The sequence below is a fragment of the Bos mutus genome, chromosome 14 (genome assembly GCF_027580195.1).
Source record: "Bos mutus isolate GX-2022 chromosome 14, NWIPB_WYAK_1.1, whole genome shotgun sequence".
Classification (NCBI taxonomy): domain Eukaryota; kingdom Metazoa; phylum Chordata; class Mammalia; order Artiodactyla; family Bovidae; genus Bos; species Bos mutus.
The window spans coordinates 56,183,979-56,197,354 of NC_091630.1; the positions used below are offsets into that span (position 1 = coordinate 56,183,979).

At 40.1% G+C, this 13,376-nt stretch overlaps 1 protein-coding gene across 2 annotated transcripts in view; it reads left to right on the forward strand.

Annotated features, from left to right (window-relative positions):
- CA8 (carbonic anhydrase 8) overlaps window positions 1–5,944 on the forward strand; it is an 84,911-nt gene extending 78,967 nt beyond the window's left edge. For both annotated transcript variants that reach the window (XM_005889172.3, XM_070382366.1), the window contains exon 9: window positions 2,407–5,944. The gene's annotated coding sequence lies outside the window, so the exon portion shown is untranslated. The remainder of the gene's footprint in view (window positions 1–2,406) is intronic.
- The last annotated feature ends 7,432 nt before the right edge of the window (window positions 5,945–13,376 follow it).

A 13,376-nucleotide genomic window follows, 5' to 3' on the forward strand; every position in this document is an offset into this window, starting at 1 on the left:
TGTTCCCGTACATTTGGGGAATCCTGAATATGATGTTTTCCTTTTGGAGATTAACAATGCACATTAGCGTATTAGAGACAGATGATTTTGTATGAAAGAATCATGTTTTACTCAATTTGATCAGAGTTTTCACTGTTTTTTTGACTATAGATCCATTTTTTCCCACCTAACTTCCAGAGTTATGTGAAACATATTTGAGCAAGTGGCAGGGGGGCCTACGGTTTATTTTCCTTTTTCAAAAAATTCATGCATGCTGACCTTTAGGCTTCCTTTAAAAAGCTCCAAAATTCTGAGGCTTGACAATGTGGATCATCAGTTAGTTTTATGTCAGTCACTTTGATTTATAATTTTTTGGGTTATAGTTGTCAAATGTATATATAAACAGCATCCTATTTTACCTTCAAAATCATATCTTTGAGGCATAATCTTAAAATATTTGATCATGGCTCACTATCTTATTTGAAATTTAATTTGGAAATATATACCCTAGCATTATTAATGTTTTCTAATAAATTGTTCTATATAGGGAATACCAGACCACCTGACCTGCCTCTTGAGAAACCTATATGCAGGTCAGGAAGCAACAGTTAGAACTGGACATAGAACAACAGACTGGTTCCAAATAGGAAAAGGAGTACATCAAGGCTATATATTGTCACTCTGCTTATTTAACTTATATGTGGAGTACATCATGAGAAAACATTGGGCTGGAGGAAGCACAAGCTGGAATCAAGATTGCCGGGAGAAATATCAATAACCTCAGATACACAGATGACACCACCCTTATGGCAGAAAGTGAAGAAGAACTAGAGAGCCTCTTGATGAAAGTGAAAGAAGAGAGTGAAAAAGTTGGCTTAAAGCTCAACATTCTGGAAAACTAAGATCATGGCGTCTGGTCCTATCACTTCATGGGAAATAGATGGGGAAACAGTGGAAACAGTGGCTGACTTTATTTTTCTGGGCTCCAAAATCACTGCAGATGGTGACTGCAGCCATGAAATTAAAAGACGCTTACTCCTTAGAAGGAAAGTTATGACCAACCTAGACAGCATCTTAAAAAGCAGAGATATTACTTTGCCAACAAAGGTCCGTCTAGTTAAGGCTATGGTTTTTCCAGCGGTCATGTATGGATGTGATAGTTGGAATATAAAGAAAGCCGAGTGCCGAAGAATTGATGCTTTTAAACTGTGGTGTTGGAGAAGACTCTTGAGGGTCCCTTGGACTGCAATGAGATCCAACCAGTCCATCTTAAGGGAGATCAGTCCTGGGTGTTCATTGGTAGGACTGATGTTGAAGCTGAAACTCCAATACTTTGGCCACCTGATGAGAAGAGCTGATTCATTTGAAAAGACCCTGATGCTGGGAGGGATTGAGGGCAGAAGGAGAAGGGGAAGACAGAGGATGAGATGGTTGGATGGCATCACCGACTCAATGGACATGGGTTTGGGTGGACTCCGGGAGTTGGTGATGGACACAGAGGCCTGGCATGCTGAGGTTCATGGGGTCACAAAGAGTCAAACACCACTGAACGACTGAAGTGAACTGAACTGATGTGAATATATACATACATGTGTGGTCATGTGTATGTACATATATACAAGGAAATCCATACATGTATCATGTATGAACAATTTTAAAGTATAGTTTATTAAAAAAGGAAATTGCGTAGTTTTTCTCTAGTTTTTTTTTTTTCTACAGTGAATGTTCTTACACATAAATTTTTATATAATTAGGTGATTGTATCTCTATCATAAGTTTCAAGAAGTGTAATTCTGGGTGAAAAGTATATGCATAATTTTAATAGATATTTGTTGCCCAAAAAACTGGACTAGTTCATGTTCAACAACTGTATGAACCAGTTGTGTTTCCCCAGCCCATCTGTTGTAACACGAGTAGATGTATTGAATGAAAATCTTAGCTGATATTATTTTCTAAATAAGAAGACTCTTAGTTATCTCAAAATGTCTGCTTGTTTCCTGTGTTATTCTGTATTTATTATTTCTTCATTTATTCAATAGAATTTGGGGACTAGGAAGAAGTGGTCTTTGTGCTTAGTTACCACCTGCAATTATTACACCCAAAATTAATGACAACAACTAAAAGCTTTATTTATTATTTTGCATGACATACAAATTTTTTGTTTAGAAAACAGTTCAAACATTCATTTATTTGGCTTGAAAATACATATTTCTATGAAATTTTGCATTAATAGATTCTGTCAAAGAAAGAAATGTGGAAAAATTGCAGAGGTGACAGACATGAGCATGAAGATATTTTTGAAATTTCCATGTTTTCTTACAAAACTTCTCATTGTTGCTGTCTCCTGTTGGACTGTAGAAAAGACTTTTCAGTTTGCTGTGGAAGAATATCAGTAACATAATTGACTCCTTCTTTTTTGCCTTGAAGGAGGAAGACAATGGTCCTATGGTGTTCTTGGATAAGAAACGGAAACTTTGAGCTGCAGCTTCGGTTTATCCTCAGAGCCTGCATTGTTTTCTTCGTCTAAGCCAACTGTGATGGACATCTGCGACAGTTCCCTGTACACGAGCTCTAATGAAATGTTAGAAATGGCTGTACATTCAAATGGAGCCCCATATTCTGTATCCACATCACTGCTGCTAGTATTCACATTTTTGCACTTACTGTTTATTGCTTATGTGTAGAGGAAATGAAACTAGTTTTCAGAGTTATTGTTAATATGAATGCATATATATCATGTATTAACACTGAGACAGGAAAAATACATTTCCAGCATTTGCAGTCCTTCATTTCCTGTCTCCAACAGAAAATTCACTCATTCGGAGAATAATGTAATTCTTGATAATAAAATGAAAGTTCTGATCAAGAGCAGCATACAGCTTCAAAATGGAATGTGAAGGATTAGTAAAAATCTTATCCTGTGTTACTTTTCAACCCTCATACCATGATTAATGTCAGGGTGATTTGTTATAAAACATAATTTGGGAGTTAATGCAAGAACATAATACTTACTTTATATATTACTTTCTTAGACGATTTAATTGAATATACGAATCTAATCGTACTTGACATATGAGAAGCTGTGGTTTCTAGAAATTTGAGAAAGGGGTAAGAAATAAATTGGATAAAAAGCAGATACTTTATTTTTATTTTATAGCTTTATTTTCCATAATAGAAACATAAATTTAATAGTATGGCATAATAATTAAGTGGTGTACATTTTATGTCTTTAAAATATTTTATTCTATAGGTTTCACATCAGTATATTGAGATATTTCTTTCGAAGATGATCAATGTCTTTATTTTAATTAATATTAAGTGCTACTGGCAAATTTAAGCGTATGCTTAGATGCAATTAGATGTGGCAGAACGAGATAATTTATGTAAAGCAGTAGAGTGCCTGGCACAAAGCTAGTACTTAGTACATGTTATTAGTCGTCATTATAATTATTCTTGTAAAACTAATGACTTCAGTAACATAGACCCAATTTTGAGGGATTTCATGATACAAAATATCAAAGTTAGAAATAATACAGATGGAATTAGGAAGTATGTGTTGAGAGATTTTAGATGTGTTGGGTGGAGGTTGTAATAATGAAAAGCATTAAATGCAAATAAAAAAAATCACACCAAATATCCCCGAAAATGGAAGCCAAGATGGTTCATGGTGGAGGCTTGGGCAGTGGAGTCATAGCTCTGGAGCTGTGGGTGGGGATAGTGGTTTGCATCTTGTGGATTGACTCTCCTGCTTTTCAAGCAGTGTTCTGGGTCAGGCGAAGCCTCTGGTTTTTGTGGCTTGTCTCGCCCAGCATGAAACTTCCACCCTATGAATAAGCTGAGGTTAAGGTGAGCAAGGTCCTGGTATTCTCAGTCTGCCTCTGAGTGGAAAACCTCTGCTCTGTGAGTGGGGGTTGGGTGGAGGAAGGGGGCTTAGGGGCTCTTGAAAGTTAGCCTCTGTAAACCTTTTAAGGATCCTTTGATTGAGGTTTGAGGGAAGAAGGAACCCCATCTTCCTGGCCATACCCACCTAAAATGGGTATTTAATCCTACTAAACTGGAATGAGTGTGTTTATGGCTCAGATTCCAAATAATCTTACTGAGATTCAGGAGAGTTTTCTTGAATACGTTTTTCTCCATTTGTTGCATGTCCTTAGGAAAATTTCTGGACACTTTGCATTTCTTCTCCTTTTTTTTTTAATTAAAGTTTTTCTTCTGGACTATTTTTGAAGTTTCTACTGAATTTGCAACAATATTGTTTCTTTCTTCTTTTTTTTAAATGTTTTTGTGTTTTGCCCATGAGGCATGTGGGATCTTAGCTTCCTGACCAGGGATTGAACCTGCACCTCCTGCATTGAAAGGCAAAATCTTAATCACTGGACCACTAGGGAAGTTCTCCCCTCACTTTTTAAAAAATGTCAGGTATGGTTATATCACTGGGAGCAGGCCTGTGGAGCTTCTCATGTGGCCATTCTGGCTATAATGCTCTGTCATCTAAGATGGTACATTACTGAAAAGCTTAGGCTGTCAAGTTCCTTTTGGAATTTTCACTTGAGTAAGCAAAATTGTGTGTCAAATACCATCATTGTGATTGAGGGTAGACTCATGCTTTTGGATACCTTAAAGTTTCTTGGAAGTGAAGTTGACATAACAATAATAGTCATTAACCTACTGTGTTTATTACTTACTCTGAAATTTTCTCCATTTTATTTTTCTATTTAATTAAGAGCAATTAATTAGTATGTGCTGATTAATGACTTTCAAGTCTGACCTCTACAAGACTGTGCCTCAAGATAGCATGTGCATGAAGAGGCACCCCAGAAACCTCATTTTCCTTAGAATGCATGCACTTCTGTTAGAGTATATTAATATAGCAGATATCGCTATGATAAAAAGCAACCTCTACTTTTTTTCATACAGAATATTATTTGTATCATAGTGTAGAGTATTATGTAAAAGATGAGGCATTCTACATCAATGATGTAACACAATCCCTAAAGAGAGGCTCACAGAAACATTTGTTCCTCTTGCTGCATTCCCTCCTTTGTTTAGAGGTGTTTTCTTCTGCTTTTTTTTTTTTTTTTTTTAATTTTTGGCAGTGTTGGGTCTTCATTGCGGTGCTCAAGGTCTTCTTTAGTTGGGGCACACTGTTCTAGTCGTCCCTGCAGTGTTATTCACCAGTCAGGGCTAGATGTGGGATCTTGGTCCCCTGACCAGGAATGGAAGCACATCCCCTGCCGTGGAACGTGGACTCTTAACCACTGGACCAGCAGGAAGTCTCTCCTGTGCCACTTCTGTGTGACCCTGGCAACTGACACTCAGGTCATGTAGTGGTAACACATGACCCTTCACATGGGTTTTTCTTTTTCTTTTTTTTTAAGAATAATAACAACATAGAAGAAAAAGTTTTATTGGAAACTTTATGTTGTGTTTGACTTATATTACACTTTAATAAAGTATACTAGAAATTTTCTAATTCTGGTTATATAGGAATACCCATTTGGGGATGATGCTATTGAGTTTTAAGAAACTTTTCAATTTCTAAAACTTCAATGAATCTGCATGAATGACTGACCTTGTAAGGCTTTTACACATCTACCATCCAATGCAACACTGTAGTTTTAGTGAGTCAATAAAATTAAGGAATTTCTTAGCGCTGCTCCAAAGACCTATATACGCTTGTGTCATTCCCTTTTGGTCTGGATTCATTTCCAGAATGACTCTACCGCAAAATTCCTTTGATAAACTTTGATTGCTTTCAATTTACATTGGAATTCAGTCAACTTCAATAGGAATTTTCTTCTGAAATTATATTAGAATCTGGCCCAAAGGGATTTAAAAAAAATGCATAATAAAGTCTATACATTGCATGAAAAACATGTTATCTTTTATAACATAAAGATGCTTCTTTGTGGCATAAAGAAAATCTGCAGTGTTATTATAGCAAAAGACTGGGATGAAAATTAACTCCTGGAAATTTCAATCATATTAAATAAATTTCCTAATAGAAGCTGTTTTCAGCAAATCTTGTTTGAATAAAATAATCTTAAGAAAATCTTTATAATTAACATGTTTCCCCTTACTCTTCTACTCATACTTAGAAATGATCTGTATATGATATAGTTCCAAAAATTCAAGAGATATGTTTGAGGCCCTATTAGACAATTCACTTGCGTGTCTAGTGAAGTCTCTTATAAGGATTTTGCCTCTTAAGCTCAATAGTTACGATGGTCAACCTCAAATTTTCATACATAACCAGAAACGTGAAGCAGTTTGGAAAATACAGGGACTAGGTAAGAAAAACCTATACTTCCACAGATCTTGGTTTTCTATATCCACAGAAAAGAAATGTGAATGCAGTTTTTCTTGTGGGTCAATTGGCTTTTCTAGGAGGAGGAATTAATGCTTCCAAAGCACCAAGGAGGTGATTTTCTCATTTACATAAGTGTGAGAAATGTTCTAGGTGGTACCCTCTTGTGCCAGATAAGTACAGGAGAGCAGTTAACTCCAAGGAGCCGGGTATCTCCCAGAGCCTGGGGCCACGCTTACTGTTAGTCCTTGCATGAAACTGTTTATTGGAAAACATTTCATGGACGTTGTGCTGCTGCTGCTGCTAAGTCACTTCAGTCATGTCCGACTCTGTGCGACCCCATAGACGGCAGCCCACCAGGCTCCACCGTGCCTGGGATTCTCCAGGCAAGAACACTGGAGTGGGTTGCCATTTCCTTCTCCAATGCATGAAAGTGAAAAGTGAAAGTGAAGTTGCTCAGTCGAGTCCGACTCTTCGCGACCTCATAGACTGCAGCCCACCAGGCTCCTCCATCCATGGGATTCTCCAGGCAAGAGTGCTGGAGTGGGGTGCCATTGTCTTCTTTGATGGATGTTGTACACCTATTATTTCTCAATGCAGTTCCCACCTTTGGGCTCCAGCCTTGCATCTCTCTGTTCTCAAAATCCCTTCCCACCCACTCCCCCCAGAAGACTAAACGGTCCATTCTTGCTAACGTCTACGTCCTTGGCAAGAGAACATGTATTTTCAAAACCATCCTTGGAGACCTTTTCTTATTTCTGAATTACCAACAATTGGTCTGTATTGTTTTTGCCATCTCATGCCTTTGTATTAGATATATTTTAGTCATCATAATCACTAGGTTGGGAGTTAGCTTAAAGGAGACAAATAACATTTAAGCCCAAAGAAGCTTTATATTTTCCTTTCTAAATCATATTTTAAAAACTGGCCACATAGGTTGATGTAATTGTTTTCTGGGGTTTCTTAATTCTGTCCTCTGATTTAACAAAGGGCAACTTTCTTTCCTATTTTTAACCAGAGAGAAAAATGTGTCAAGTATTCATATGGTCAAACCTATGCATCTGATGAAGAATTATTTTAATTTTGAATTCCTCTAGGATATTTCCAGCTTTCCTCAACAGTGTAAGTCTCCACAACCACCTTGGGAGGCAGAAGATGAGTAGCCGGAAGCTTGGTACAGCTTCTCCAGCTGATATGTGGGAAGAGAACCACAATAGTCAGTGGAGGCCAAGGGCACCTCCCGGGAGGATGTGGTGTCTAATAAGAGAATGTATCTGGGGTGGGTGCAGACATGAGAGAAGCCAAGTAAAGGAGCAGAGAATTGCAATGAAGCCAAACTCCCTGTGGAATGTGCAGATACACGTTGCTAACAGCTTAGATAATAGTTCAGTTATAAAACAGAGACCTAATTCTTTTTCAAGGCATATCCATAGTAATCTGATCCATATATTTGAGTTGTTCTGCAGAAACTAGGATTCTAACTCACCCCCTTGGAAGGTGGTGACTACACCCTCACCACAAGCTCATAGATTCCAGACTTGCTGGAACTGAAAGGCAAAGGATTAAGATTCATGAAACATTGCCCTGTTTTCTTACTACCACCCAATGAAAAGAAAGTCCACGAGCTGCAACCTTCAATCCCCAGACCCTTTAGAAACCCTTCCTTGAAAACAATCAGGTAGTTCAGGTCTTTTGGGCATGAGTTGCCCATTCTCCTTGCTTGGAGCCCTGTAATTAATGGACTATTTTCCTACACCATGGGGGCTTTCCTGGTGGCTCAGAGGTAAAGAATCCACCTGCCTATGTAGGAGACATGGGTTCAGTCCCTGGGTCAGGAAGATCCCACATGCCATGGAGCAACTAAGCCCTTGCACCACAACTATTGAGCCCGTGCTCTGGAGCCCAGGAACTGCGACCACTGAGCCTGCGTGCCCTGGTGCCCATGCTCTACTACAAGAGAAGCCACCACAGTGAGAAGCTGCTGCTAAGTCGCGTCAGTCGTGTCCGACTCTGTGCGACCTCATAGACATCAGCCCAACAGGCTCCTCTGTCCCTGGGATTCTCCAGGCAAGAACATGGAGTGGGTTGCCATTTCCTTCTCCAATGCATGAAAGTGCAAAGCGAAAGTGAAGTCGCTCAGTCATGTCCAATTCTTAGCGACCCCATGGACTATAGCCTTCCAGGCTCCTCTGTCCATGGGATTCTCCAGGCAAGAGTACTGGAGTGGGGTGCCATTGCCTTCTCCAAATGAGAAGCAGGTGTACTGTAACTAAAGAAGTTTCCCTGCAGCAGTGAAGACCCAGCACAGGCCAAAATAAATAAATAAAATTATAAAAAAAATAAGACATCTTTGAGGGCCAGATGGATGAGTAAAATATGCTCCTCAATTTTCCCATCCACACTGATAAATCCTACTTTGTCATAATGTCAGAACATTGAAGACAAATGAATGCAGTGCGTGGACCCTTCACTTCATCCTGGTGTATACAGAGACCTCTCAAACCTGCACAGATAGAGATTTCAGTTGTCCTCCTGCTACCAACCAAATGGATGACAGTAGCTGAACTTTCCAAAGTTTCTGCCTGAAAATATTCTAGCAAGAGAATCTGAAGCAAATAAAACAGATGGTCATTTGATTCATGTGAGTCATAAGCTGCAGTTTCCCTGGTGGGTCAAACGGTAAAGAATCTGCTTACAATATGGGAGACCCGGGTTCAATCTCTGGGTCAGGAAGATCCCCTGGAGAAGGGAATGGCTACCCACTCCAGTAGTCTTGCCTGGGAAATTCCACGGACAGAGGAGCCTGGTGGGCTACAGTCCATGGGGTTGCAAAGAGTCAGACATGACTAACACTTTCGCTGTCACGTAAGCTGTGGAATTCGATCTGGTTCTAGTGCATTAAAATTGTGATAGTTTTGTCTTAACTGGATTTTAGATGAATCGCTAAAAAAACGTCAGCAATTGCTGAATTAGTGAATTGCAAAGGTAAGAAGTGGGCAAGACTTTTGTCAGCAGCACACTGACTTCTGAATTAAGTGACAAGGAGGCTTGAGGACTTCTGAGACTGAAATTCCTGATTCCTTACACATTGGACAAGTCCCTCCGTGACAGGATGTCAGCTTGTGGGAGGTGATCCTCACACAAGTATGAGGTAACAGTAGTCCTTTTAGTTCTGCCCCCTCCACATTCCTAATTAATCATACCATATTGGACCACTGCTTTATTTTTCTCCTTTTTATATTTATATTAAAAACCCCCAATGTATAGTATCACCATTGACAAGGTTTCTTAATATACACATTCCATTTATTTTCATGACCGCTTAGGACCAGTGAAATTTATGTAGCAACATATTATTATCTGCCTTTCAACTTCTATCTATCAGAAATATTTAACAAATGTCCCCATTGTTTATTATAAAACTATCCCTGAAGCACAGTGCTTTCATACTTGCATCTAACTGGTGCATTGTCTGTTTTTTGGAGATGCAGAGATTTCTGGAGAGCAGTCCTCTGACATGGCTCCCTAAATGATGGAGAGAGAGGATTATTACTCACTGGGATGCCGCCTGGGATGATGGTCTGGCTCACTCAAAAGCAGAAAATAGAATAAAATGAGGTTTATGTGTTGTTGGGGTCAGAAAAGCCCATTACGATGATTTCGTTTGATGCTTGTCATCTAGTCTGTTGCTGTCATTTAGTGACTAAGTCATGTCCGACTCTTTTGTGACCCCATGGACTGTAGCACGGTAGGCCCCTCTGTCTAAGGGATTTTTCAGACAAGAATTGGAGTGGTTTGCTATTTCCTCCTCCGTGGTACCTTTCCCACCCCGGGATCAAACATGAGTCTCCTGCACTGGAGGCAGATTCTTTAACATTGAGCCACTAAGGAAGCCCCCACCTAGTCCTTAGCTGTCTCTAGTACAATGCCGGTCCTGATGCAGATTGTTTTGTTTTGTTTTGTTTTGGAGAGTGGGTATCTGGATCCACAAATGCATGGGCATTTGGGCAGTAGGAAGGGTACATGGAGGGTGGTGTGGATGGCACGGGAAAGTGGGCAAAATCAAGGGCAACAATGAAGCCCCTCTCCCTTATTTGCATCTCTTCTTCCTCTTTTGCTGCAAATTAAATATGGTTGCTAACGTCTAATATTTTCCCTTAACAGTGAGGGGGACAGGGTACAAATCTGCTATTCATTTATTCAACAAACACTTTTACTGATGTCTTACTGTGTGTCAGTTACTGTGCTGGTGCAAAGAAAACTCAAAACTTGCCCAGAACACACCCAATTAGAATTCAAAAAGCCACAGGAGTGGCACAAGAGTTCAGAAGAGAAAAAAAGACTATCCCGAGGTGGACAGCATGTTTATGGAGAAGGTGTCATAGGACTTAAAAGGTGGTGCGGCAGGTGAGAGGAAGGGGTCCAGGCGTGCAAAACAGTAGGAGAAAAGGTGTGAAGAAAGCGAAGCCAGTGACCCGATACAGAGTCGGTGCATGAAGCATTATAGATGAATTAAAATACCTACAAGAGAGTGGAGAGATGTTATGATAACAGGCAGGATGAAAGAGTCAGCCTGAGGACTTTGAGAGTGAGATGATGATGTTACACCTTTATTTATGGGAGACCAGCTCAGTTAATAATCTGCTTGCAATGCGGGAGACCTGGGTTCGAAAAAGATCCCCTGGAGAAGGGAAAAGCTACCCATTCCAGTATCCTGGCCTGGAGAATTCCATGGACTGTTCAGTCCATGGGGTTTCAAAGAGTTGGACATGACTGAGCAACTTTCTTTCACGCGATCCATTATGCATGTTAATTATGGAGTCCTTGAGTAGCAGGCACTGGAATAGACCCTAGAAAGACTGGAGATAAATGATGCACCCACATCCTTCAACTAGAGGCAGCAGCAAGACTCAGAGAGGTTCGACCATGAGGTTGATGTCTCCTGGAGGTTACCCCATGTGTAATTCATCATGGACTGGAATGGTGTAAAACTGGGGGTTGACAAGCATGTCACCCAAAGGTATGAGCATAGAGTGAGAGGTCAGGGCCAAGAAGCAAAACAGAGAAACAGACAAGACAGGACAGTGCCTGCTCTACCTGCTGGCTTGAGAGCCAGTGCCTGAAGCTGCTTCCTGTATCACATCTTCGCCTCTTCATCTAACAAATAGGTGTGAGTGAGCTGCTGTCCTCAGCTTACTGTTGGGGGAGAGTCATTTGCAAGTTTTTTACATGACTCCTCAGGCTCTAAGAGATATGAAATAGCTCTCTGTCTTGTGAAATGTCTTGCTTGTAAATTGTCCCTAAAAGAACTGCACTGTGTTCCTGTCTGATTCTCCCAGGTAGTGTTGAAGCGCCTCAAAGGTAAGGACTGTGTTTCCAGACTCTCTGACAGATTCCCACTGTGTGTCTTCCCCCCACATCCTTGTTGGCTGACAGATTTCCCAGTAACACAAAAGATTCTGAACTTGCACCAGACACAAGCCAGCCTCAGTAACAACTAACTTCAGATTTACCTATCTTTTTGGAAATGCAAAATAGACCTCTGTGTGTGTCTTCCTCCAGCTTTTCTTAACTCTCATTGCTAAATTCATGATTTCGTGGTAAAAAAAAAAAAAAAAGCCCCTGGAAAACAGCCAGTAAATTCTTGGTGTTTAATATTATCCTAAAGGCAAGCATCTTTCTCTTTCCAACTTGCTGACAACACAATTGTTAGGGGTCATGCACTCAAAATGGGTGTGTCTTCTTGGTAAAAAATAATACACATGTGGTTGTCCTAGCAGTTCCTGATCCTGTTTCTATTTTCTACACTTTCTCTAAGAGGATGTCTGGGTCAGCTCTGACACACCCAGACCCTTCAACTCTGTCTTAACATCCTGGACTGCTGCCAGTCTCCTTTCTCCAGACGAAGCAGCATAAGACCAATCTACGAGGACTTTGGAGCTGGGTGTCTACAAGGCCAGGTGAGTTGGTGTGCACTGGGTGGGCCTCTGCCCGCACATTGAGAGTTGAGGGTACCAGCTGGTGGATTGGGTGGATCCCCAGGCTGAGCAGGGTTCCAGCTTAGGAGATGCAGGGCAGCCCCAAGAGAACTGGTAAACCCTCCTGGGCCACTGGCCTGGCCCATTCCTCACTTTGGCAGTTTCATCATCTTCTAACTTCTTTTTTGTTTGTTTTCAAACAGCTCTCCTTTTGAATATTTTTACTCCTTTAAAAGCTGATTTATTCTATCTGCTTTATGCCACATGAGTGCTTTTTCATTTAGTGTAAGCTGGTGCACTTTCTCATTTTGATGGGGCTTTGTCTTCAGAATTAATTTCAGTCATTTCTTCTTCTCTTCATATCTTTAGCAACTTACAAACATTTTTTGAAAGATCAGTTTATATGATTTATTGGATCTTTAAAAAACCATTGCTATCTCTTCCTATTCCATAATTATTTTACTTAAAAGGCTATTTTTCTTATTCAGATGTGAACATAAAAAACAATATGTATCTCTGTTTACATAGTACATATGGGATATTAAAAAAAAAAAGAATCAGGTGGTTGTGTCCACATATATTTCAGTGGGTTTTCTTCAGCCTTTGCAACTACAAAAGCAATACTATTATTTTTGTTTTACCTTAAACCTACCAGAGAAAAGAAGAGTGTTACATAGTGTTTCAATTAGCTTAGTCTTTCTTTCTCCAGTGGTAACAAGTGTGTTGCCGGGAAGCCTTCTCTAGTAGTGCTGGAGTGATGAAGCGTGCCTGGTACATGGCATTGCTTGCAATGACATCTTTTTCTGCACAAGTGTCCTGGAATCACTGTGGATGGAGAGCCTGTCTTCAAAGGACGGCCTACTGTGATTCATAATTCTGGTCCTGCAACAGTAGGCAGAGCCGCCTGAGACAAAAAGCCTTTTCCAGCTTTGCAGGAATCATCACTCAAGCATTTAAAACATGGAGTCTCTTCTACCAGCGCAAAGCACTCCTGTTCATGTTAATGAAAGTCACACATTTTCCCTCAAAGCCAGAAAGGATGCTTCCATCTTTCCCCAGAAATCCTAGATGATAAAGAAAGAGTATCTGTAACTTCTTTCTTTTTATCGTGG